This window comes from Gavialis gangeticus, unplaced genomic scaffold (genome assembly GCF_001723915.1).
Source record: "Gavialis gangeticus isolate Ggan-Ray unplaced genomic scaffold, GavGan_comp1, whole genome shotgun sequence".
NCBI lineage: Eukaryota > Metazoa > Chordata > Crocodylia > Gavialidae > Gavialis > Gavialis gangeticus.
In genome coordinates, this window is record NW_017728992.1 from 63,856,803 (window position 1) to 63,867,570 (window position 10,768).

Consider the following 10,768-nt stretch of genomic DNA (forward strand, 5'->3'; position numbering starts at 1 on the left):
GTCTGTGTTGAATCCCATCCTATTCTTGTCCGCCCACCCCTGTAACCTATCTAGGTCTGATTGCAGCCTATTCCTCCCTTCTGCACATTATTACTTTATTATATCATATTGAGTAACCTAGCATCCCATTGTGAGGTTACAGGACATTTGAGGCTTACTTTTTGTCCTTAAACTTGTAGGATTGAAGGGAAATTCATAAAAATCATGACTGTTTTTCACATCTTGAGAACTGGGAAAATGCTACCACAGTATATAGCCATATATTCTATAGGGGGTTATTTAGAAAATTGTTAGTATTTTTAACATCCTTCTAGCCCATGTGATCTGTGATCAGTGCTATACTTTTCCCAGCCCTGGAAGTGACTAGTTCTTGCCCATTTCAGTGTAACCAGCCCTAATGAGAGGTGAACAACTGAGCAGAGGCTGAGCAAATGTAACTAGCACTGAGGTGCTTGTATCTATGGGCAAATTGTCCCTGCATGTATTAGCAGGCATGCTTCACTTGATTTAACCAGTTCCTTTAATGTTGAAATCACTGGGATATGGCATTTGCACAATTAACAGTGCCATTTGCACAATTTAAATGGCTGACTACCTTACCTGTGGGTATTTTAAGTGGTTTCTAGCATGCAGTAGAACTTGGATACTTTGCAGGGTTAAGTTCTTAAATTCCTAATTCCCCTGCAGTGATGAGGGTTTACCAGGTGACTGGGATCTACAAAGCTGCAGCAAATGGCTCTGCAGGACAACTTTCAGGCTCCATTGGAGTAGAGAAACAGGGCCTTATGTAAAAGTTCCAGCAAACAGCTGAGTGTCTTGTTCTTAATTTTGCAGCCCACTGCAAATTAAGTGGGTTGTGAATCACCTAGATGCAACTGATTTATGTACTTAGGTTGGTGCTTTGTTCCTGAATTTTTTAAATGATGTTTTTGCACATTTTTTTTTTCTCTGTCAGGCTGTCAGTCTTATTGTACTTACTTGCATATCACACACACACCTCATTTCCACCCTTACCCCCCAGTCAGCCCTTTAAAATTACGTTGCATGTTTCAAGCAGAAAGCTGATTTTTCTTTGCTTGAAATAGAAGCAGGGAGATGCTGTGCTGTAATGGTTGCCATAATACCTGTCATTTCTTTCTGCATCTCAAAGGAGCAGAGCTGGGTTCAGTGTTAATTCTCTTAAAGCCATTATTGAGCTTGAAGCAGCAACTGAATTGGCTTATGGCAAATGAGCACCTGCATGTAGTCTGTAGTAGCTTGATAAGGCTTGTAGCATAGAAACAACATTTTATTATTTATAGAAACTTGTATGCAAAACTATTTACAGTAAAGAAGTAACAATTTTGGTACTGCCATTTCAGATTCTGGGATCTAGCCTTGTTGCTGGCCTGTCACACCAGGAGGTTTCTGCTTCTTCATCCAGACTGTTAAACACAAGTAGTTGTTTTACCTAGTATTTAGCTGTGGCTATATCTGCTGTTTTCCCAGATCTGAGGAAGCGCATTTTGTGCCTGAAAGCTTGTCCAGCTTCTTTCCCAACTATGTCATTGGTCAAATAAAAGGTATGACCAGAGTAATATAGCTTCTCATATGTATCCTGGACCATCACAACTACAATGCTGAATTAAATCAGAAAGCCATACATCCAAAGAAAAGGATTAATGTTTTCCTTGCCAGGTTTATTAGATGTATGGATTGTGTTTTCTTATCTTTTCATTTTTCAAGTGATTTCCTATGTTTCTGACCATTCTTCAGTGTGTGGGATATAACCTTGAATACAGGTAGGTTTACAGAAGTATAGTTTCCTCTTTTATAAGGTTATCATGGTCATTCCTTGAAGAGGAAACAGTCAGCCCTCTGGAGAGAGCCCACCTGCAGGGCATTTGGATAGGCAGGGCTTTTAAGAAGCACCCAGAAGAGGATGCAAGAGAGGGGAAATAAACTGGGGATGCAAGTGCTTGCTACACAAGAAGGGGAGCAGCTTGCTGTGCTAGGAGCTGGAGCCAAAGGGCTCCTCCTTGAGAACTTGGGATAGGGCAGAAGGATTTTTTTGTTAGTTTATTTGTTGGCTTTTGCTTAAAGGCAGTGTTACTAGAGTACTGACTGAGGAGCTCATCAGACAGCAAAAGCCTGTCTGCAGAAACCAGCAGACTAGGTAACCCACTTATGTATCACATTATCCCATGTAGAAGTCCTCATATGTTTGATTCCTCCAGAATTGAGTGGCATAGGTAAGACATCCTGTCTTTTCTTGCAGAAGTTATGTCAGTACAGCTTTTGCTTGGTTATTACATGTTTATCTGCTCATTTTTCTTGAGGAAGCTCATTAATGTTCCAGTGAGCTTGTGCAAAAGTTACCAGTTTAGAAATCTTCATGCTGCTTAGTTTCTAAGAGATGAAATAGGATCACTTCCCTGTCATGTTGTGCGTGACTGGAATCAAAATTAACATTCGTTAATTGTTCTTTTCTTAAGGAAAGTAAGTGTATTAATTCAGGAACCATTGAATGACTCTGTAGCTCAAGCTTTTACATATTGTATGGGTAACTATTCTGTAATACTTGAGTGTAAAGCAAAAGAATACTGGTGGGGAGACGATGGAACAAGTGTGAGCAAGAGGGACTGAGTGGCATTTAGGGCTGAGCACTGTTGATGACTTACTGCTGCTTATGAGAGTTTGGCTTGGCTGCATGTCAGAGCTATTAACCACTGAATAACATAGCAAATGTATACTTTTAGAAAGAAAATGTACAGTTTTAGAAAACTCATTCATTTAATTTATGGAAGGAAAAAAAACCTTACGTCTTAAAGCATAGGGCTTCCTTTCCTCTTGGAGATGTAGAAAAATAGCCTGGAATGCTATATTTTCTAGAGAATCTCAACATTTTGCTTGCTTTCTTGAGGATCTTGCAGTATTGGTACAGAATATGGTGTCAGCCTCTGCAGCCAAATCTCCAGAATGGAGTGACTATCTTCATCATTCAGCTTCAACTTTATTGCATTTTGCCTCAATTCTGGCAAAATGATATCTGTATCTGTAGCTATATCCAAAAAATGGCTTTGCTTCAATAAGCCAAAGCATTTTAAAAATGTTTATGCTTACCTGCAAGCATTTTTCAATTAAAATTTGATGCACCATGCACCTGTCATCATATGTGACGTGTAGAACATTTTGATTATTACTTTAAATCAGTCTTGCTTTATAAACATCCATCATGCTTTAAATGGTCATATATGGTGGTAGTCACCCAATGGTCATATATGGTGGTAGTCACAACAAGGTCTTGAAATACAAGGAAAATATTACTTGTTGCCAACATGTGCAGTTTTGAAAATGACCTGTTTCATTAGCTTAGGGATCTGCCTAGCAGTAACCAGCTATTTAACTCAAGAACTTCAAGTGGCCACATTTTTTTAGTTACCTCTTCCCTGAGGATAGCTTTCTTGGGCCATTTGCTAGAGGAATGTGGAACAATGAAATGTAGAAAGTAGGATGCATCAGTTTGTAACACACAGACACATACTGTCCAACAACATGCAGTTTTACAGGTCTGACTTTGTGCTGAATACTTTCTCATTGAAGGAAAAACTTTACTTTTGCTTGTGCAGAGTGTAAAGGCTTAAGTTGTGTTTTTTAATGCACTACATATATAATCTCCCCCTTGATTCTCCTCTTCAGTTTCTTTTCTGTTTACCCTTTCCTTTTTGTTTGCTCTCTTCTTCTCCTTCTCTATTCTTTTGTGCTGTAGTTTTCCTGTATTTGATTAACACAGATTCTAAATTCCATTTTTTGTTCTGTTATTAGCTCCCTTTTCCCTTGTTATCGATTTGTTTTCTCTTGTGATTCCTGACTGCTGAATTTCTCTTATTGTTTCTTGTCTATTTAAAAAGTATTTCTCTTTTCTCTCCCCCTTACTTGCAGGATGCCTCAGTTTGGTTACTCCCTCCATATACTTTACAAAATTGCTGCGCAGCTGAGAGAACCTGGCATTGCTGAGAGAGAACCAGTCAAGAACTTCAGATTCTTGGCAGGGAGAAAGGAAATGCTTATGGATAGAAAGACTTTGGGTACTTTTACATGTGCTCCAGGGAGGAGGCTGTGCTTTAATTATTAGAGTGCCTCTTGGAGCCGCTCCAATTAAAGTGTCACCGCGTCTTGTGTATCAGTGTCTCCGAGCTTAAAAATGGCTATGGGGGTGCTTGAACTAAAGCGTGCTTGATGAGCTTTAGTTCAAGCGCCCCTGTCGCCATTTCTAAGTTTGGAAATGCTGATGCACAAGATGCAGGAGGCTGCTGCAGTGCAGTAATTGCCACACTCCAGCAGACTTGATTAATCATGTCTGCTGTGATGTGCTGTAATGACAGCACATTGGAGCAGCCTCCATGCTCATGTACAGGTACCCGTAGACTTCTAGCTCCAGCAGATTCAGTTTCTAACAACAAACCTTTTTATAATCTACAAGACTTTTAAAATTCACAAAATGCTAGGCTCTTAGGATTAGCTTTACAAGAGGAGAATTGATATATTCAAGTAGTGTCACTAGAGCTGCTAGCTATAGTTGTTATTGCATCAGCACTTCCATCATAAAGTCATGCTTTGAACAGTTTATAACTCTGCCATTAAAATTCACTGCAGACTGAAGTTGGCATACAAGTTCTGAGCCTGGAGCAGACTCCTCCCCTCCCCCTGCCTTTTTTCTCTGTCTTTATATTTTCCTTGTTTTTAAAAGTGGAGGTGAGCTAAAGGAATACAGTAAAAACCATTAATTATCAGAAAGGCAGTACTGCATTACTCCAATCCCAAAACTACTTTAAATCAGAGTTTTACATGGCATTTGGTCATAATGTGGACTAATGGTTTCAGGTGTTCTCATAAGTGAACATAGCTTTTCTTATATAAAAGAAAAACACCTATTTGAGCATACATTCACAGTGTCTTTCAGATCAATTTCAGTAGGCTATTCAGCTTTCAGTTTTACCCCAGTGGACTAAAATGACTCCTAACTCCTTCCCCACCTCCTCTTCTGTATAGTTCATTAAGCTGGCAAGATTCGCATCTTCATGCTGTGGAGAAAAATATAAAAATAAGGAAGCTGAGTATTTCTGATTGTTGGGAACTGGACACAGCACTATTCAAACCTGACCTAGTTCAGTAGTTCCTTTATGTGGTTACTTTGGATAGAACTTAGATGAGCTATGTGGTATGAGTTTGGTCTCTGTCCAGTCTCTAGCAGGCAAGCATCCAGGCAACAGAACCCACTGCCAGCACATTTGATATTAATTGGCACCTGTATTGCCAGTGTCTGCAGGGAAGCCATGGTGGAATGAAGACCCAATCTCACTCCTTCCTTTAAAATGACAGATCCACGTTATGTCAGTTTATGGGCTTTTCATCTTTCATCTGTTGCTAAAATAAATGGAAACCTGTAAAATTCAGGCTGCCAAACTTCTACATTTCACATGCTTTTAATTTCAGACGCTTTTTAAAGAAAAAAACTCTTTGAAAGAGAAGAGATCGATAGATATGCAAGATGACTGAAGCAGCTGTTCTTACCTTCCAGAGAAGATTTTTTTTTTTTAAATTCCACCTTGAAAATTGAGGAATCCAGCATGTACGTGCGCTCCTCTACATCCACACTCATGCACACATACTCCATTTCAATAGTAAAGTTTTGCTGCAGGGAAGAACAAGGACATAAGTATGTTAGCAGAATTGTTGCGCACACAACATTTGCTGCTTTAGGGGCAAATTCTCAGTAGTCATGTATTCCTTCAAATACAAGCCAAGGCAAACTGCAGATTATAACTCAGCCCTTTAGAGATGACTGTGATTCATAGGGACGGACTAAATCAGTCATTGCCCATACGTGCCAATTGTTTGCTACTTCAGGGGCTTATGAAGTGTAGGTACCAAAATAAATGAATATATTGCATATTATATCACAACCCAGCTGTGTATGTCAGCCCTACCAAATCAGCAGACTCTGCACCACCGCCTAGATACTTATTACACAACAAACCAGAAAAAGGCAATTTAACAGGGTTGCCTGCATGTCTGCTTGAGTGAGTCACCCAGACAGCAGAGATGGGAAGAATGAAGATGTTGCTGAATTTGCCAGAATCAGCAGGAGCCAAGAAACAGTTCAGTTCTGTAGAGGCTAAAGAATGGAGGGGACTTTCCAGGCCTGCATCGTCAGCCCCCAGTCCTTCCTTCTCATATGTCCTCATATCCATCTGATCTACATGCAAATAGGTGAACCAGATAATTTGCTGAGATTGTGCATTGTCAAATCCTACTGCAGTAATGTGCTAACATAGGTGCATTGTAGAACATGCATTGTAGGGCAGTTTTTGGCATGTTTTAGAGTTTGTCACCCCTTGTACAGTTACTGTCATTCAAGGTGTACTTAGGAGTAAATACCTGAATAGGATTCCTCCTTCTGCCATGGAATTTTCCATCCTAAGGTGCGCCTCAAATGCTGTACTTACAATTAGAAAAATATTTGGCAGAAGGAAGAGAAGATAAATTGATGCTTTTAAAGTAACTTGAAACATACTTTGTAAAAATGGGAATTGTTTTTTTTTTTTTTTTTGGGTATTCCCTTCACTTTGCTAAAGGCCTTTGCTGTACTGGGGGTTGTTACGGGATAAAGCAGGACTTTTAGTGTAGAAAAATTTCTTTTTTTTTTTTTCTTCCCCTCCGTCAGCAAATGCCATCTGTCAAGTTACACCATTGTCTTTTCTGGTGTGATGGTCTCTTTAGGTTGGTTGTTTGTATTTAGAATGGGGCAGGGGGAGAGGATGCTTCTGCTGACAGGGCATACTATTTTTACATGTGCCCCAAAGTAGATTATTTCAGATGCAGACCATTCGGAATAAATGTTTGAAGAAGCTGCTTTAGATCATTATAAACAGTAGAATGGGAACTTGCTTGATCTACTACAGGGGTTCTTAACTGCTAGCTTCTGGGCCAGATGTAGCACATGGAGAAGTATAATCTGGCCTTGTGTACCCTGTGGGTATGGAAATTTGATGGTGTGGGAATTGTGGCAATTAACATTGCTGCTGGTTCCCTGCTGCCAAATTTCCAAGCCCCATACAGCTGGATCAACCCCAGCTTCACCAGCCTTGCATGGAGGGATTGGGCCCAATTCTTGCATGGCCTGGCCAGGGGCTGATGCCACTGTAGGGGGATGGGCTTTGGGTTATTGGGGCCATGGACTGGGTCCGGCTTCTGGACAGACCTGGTACCGTTCATGTGGCCCGTGGGCTGCAAAGGTCAGGTGCAACTGCTTCAGTAGAGTGGAAGTAAAGGTGTAACAAGCAGGGTTTGTGCCCTCGGCAAACACTGCTGGGGGTGGGGGGCATTGAGTGCTGGAGGGGTAAGGATTCCCAGACTTAGAGGGGAACACAGGAGTCCTACTTACGCTCGGGACTCAGAAATAGTCCTCTGCTGCTGATGCAAGAACAACTGTATGGAGCTGCTTTTGCTGCTAGGGCAGACTTCACAGGGGTGAGGGTACAATTATAGTACACCTACTAAGTTAGCACCTGCGGGGGTGCCCCACTTCTCCCTGCCCCCCTGTTATGCAACTGTGTGGAAAATAGTTTTTTTTTTAAATAAACATGACTCTTTACCATTTACAGTGTCAAAGAAGCCATTGACCTTATGATTCAGGCTTCCTGCATTTTTGAGAGGTGGCTAGAGAAATGGCAAAAAACATAAAAATGGTCACTGTCATTGAATTATATTCTAATTGGGCATTTGAAGCACAGCTATTTAATGTTTCCTTGTTGAAATTTGCTATCTTCCTGGAATTGGAATCTTCTAGTTATTCCAAGTCACTAGTCCATAGAGTGTGTACTTGGTGTATTCCAAACACGTATTCCAATCTTCCAGCTTTCACCTAAAGGTACTTTCTGTACACCTCTGCTTCACCAAACATTAATTGTCATTTTTGGGGTAGGGGTGAAGTGCCCCTCCCCCTTCCCACCTTTCAAGATTAAGTTTTTTATCATCTCACATTGCGGTGCTTCTCTCAATAAGTTTACTGCCAATCACAGTTTATTTCATCCTGAATAATGTAATCATACTGAAAAGGACACCTGCAGAAATTCAGTCTGGAAAAAGTCTTAAGTTTTACCTTTGTGACATGGAAAGATGCATTCCATCTCCCTCCAGAGTCTCGCTCAGATTTATCAAAACAACTGGGCAAATGCTGTAACTTCCTAGGTATAAAGCAAGGAAGCAAGCAAAAAACTGTACCTTCCCCCTCCCCCACCCCCCATAATTTTATCTTTGTCAGTACACTATTCACTGTAGGAGGCCTGTGGAAATCCCAGGGTCTTAAAAGATCACGAGACATTTTTTAAATAGCCCTTACACTCCCAAAATGGCAGCTACTTCATTGAATAATTCAAAGAGTGTGTGAAGTGGAAGTTGGAAGGCTTTACAAAAGTTTGAATGTGTAAGTCAGTGGTGCTCAACTTCTGGCTCCACTGGTGGGGGAGGATGCTGGCTCAGGGCTCCCTGCTCTGATGTCCTGCCCTGGAAGCCTCACTCTGGCCATGCTGCCATGGCAAGGTGCCTCCTGCCCACCTGGCAGCAGCAAGGGGCACAACTGTGAGCAACTGCTGCTGGGTGGGCAGGGGGCTCTTTGCCATGGTGCCATGGCTGGCGCAAGGCTCCTGGGGGCAGGAAAGCAGCGAGGGGAAGCCCCAAGCCTGCATCCTTCCCCTCCAATCACAAATCTGGGGGGCACGTGCACTGGGGAGTGCGTGCAGTAACAGGGAGCTACCCACCCCGCTTCTTCCCCCTGCCGCCTGGACGAGCCACCCGTGGCTCCCTCTTGCTCTCTGGCCAGGCCTTGTGGCCTGCCACACATTCCTGCCCTGGGGCCCATGTACCGCCTTATCTGGGCAGTGCTCCCCAGCCCCAGCTGCCAAAGCTGCCCCCCTTATCCCTTCACTGTGGGGGCCTCAATCTGTGTGTCCCCCCTCCCCCCCAACTCATAGACTTACCTGCAGGCAGCTGGGGGAGCTGCTCTCCCTTGCTGCCTGGACCTATATTTCTGGCCATGTGCATGTGTGTGCGCACCTCCTGCATCCTGCTCCCTGCAGCCCCTTGCAGGCTGATACTCTGCCAGCCTGCAAGGGGAAACCTGCTATTTCTTGCATTTTTCTGTGGTGAATGGAAAACCCGGATTCCTGTACAGTACTGTAAATCTGAGACAGAAGCTGTCCCAGAGTCATGTAGCCCAGGATCGGGACTCAGTGGTCCTATTTCAGGACTGTCTTCCCCAATTAGGGACAGGTGGCCATCCTAAACATGCTTTCTGCTCCTCATTGAGGCTGGATCAGGGCTGGGCACCACCATTCCCCCCCACAAGGCCAGGTTGGGGCCAGACCAAGCCCCTTGCCACTATGTTGCTGGATCAGGTTTAGGCTGCCACCCTCTCTCTTCTGAGCAGCTGGATGGGGCCCTGACAGGTCGGGCCCATGGAGGGATCAGCCACTGCCCACCTGGCTTGGTGGCCAAAAGGTCATTGGTATAAGTCAGTTGATCATCTTGTATTCTTGCAGTGTTTTTCTGGGTTTTGAGAGCTTTTGGGGTAAGAGTAAAAGATGACTTTCCTCCTTTGCTGCAGTTTCTTCAGCCTAGTGTTCAGCAGAGACCCATTTTGTCAAGTTAATGCCTAGGTCAAACTGACTCATCCTCTGTGAACTCTAGTGTCAGTAATTTATGGTCTTGACTAATTTAATTGGAAATGCACATTTTATATGATACTCTTAGAAGGCCTGATTGGGAAGAGTGCAAATCATAGAGAATAGAAGCAGGAGTAATAAAAAAGGGATATAGAATGGAAGATCAGTTGCTGTGTCTACATCTGAAACTATTGGCTGCTTGGCTACCACGATTGCTGTTTTGGCATGATGGATGGGCACTTATCTGTCTCTTCTTTTTAGAGAAAAGGGCACATGGACTGGTTGTGGAGAGCCCTAGTAACTTTGAATGTTTTCTAGTACCAAAGTACACTGTATGTAGTTTATAATTTGAGTTGGATGTCACAAATGTAAATTGTTACAGTTTTTAATCAGTCTATCCTGAGCATTAGGACAGGAAATGGCAGCTGTAAGTACAAAAAAATCAGTGCCTTTCTTTCCCTTTTCAGTTTGTTTCATCGTCCATGCAGACCAATATGCCTTCTTAAAGTTTTGACTGTGGTCCAGGTGATCAGAATGATAGTGTTTAACTATAATTTACTTTGACCTTGTCATTTATAACTCAAAAATGGGTCACAAGAAGATTTCAAAGGGTTGTGAGCTGCAGGTTGAGAAACACTGATCCCAGGAAAGCGCTGAGACTGTGGCAGGGCAAAGTGGCAGGGGTCGGGGCAGGGGAGAGCTGCAAGGCTGGGCAACCTGCTCACAGGGGCTGGGTGGCCCAGAGATGCTGCTTGGGGGGCAGAGATGGGCTGTGACCATGCTGCTGCCTGGTGCTGCAGCACCAGCCCAGAGTGGGGGCTGCCACAGGCCTCCCTTGCTCCTCCCTCCAGCTCGCTCCACTGCCTGCATGAGCTGGAGCTACCACAGCCACTGCATGCCAGCCCAAGTCGGACAGGGGCAGCTGGGGGTCCCTCCAGCAGGGCTGGGGGGTGTAGGAGGCTGTGGGTTGGGACTGAGGGGCACCGGCAGGGCTGGGGGTGAGACAGGGGTTCAGGTTGGGAGTGAGAGGCTCGGGCGGGGCAGGGCGGGGGGAGGCGGGGGCG

At 43.5% G+C, this 10,768-nt stretch overlaps 1 protein-coding gene across 23 annotated transcripts in view; it reads left to right on the plus strand.

Moving 5' to 3' along the window:
• The window catches only part of LOC109302013, a 506,981-nt gene that overhangs the window by 165,637 nt on the left and 330,576 nt on the right, over positions 1-10,768 (plus strand). The window contains exon 2 of one of the 23 annotated variants that reach the window (XM_019523580.1): positions 1,362-1,437. The exons of the other annotated variants lie outside the window; for them this stretch is intronic. The gene's annotated coding sequence lies outside the window, so the exon portion shown is untranslated. The remainder of the gene's footprint in view (positions 1-1,361; positions 1,438-10,768) is intronic. 23 annotated transcript variants of the gene reach the window in all.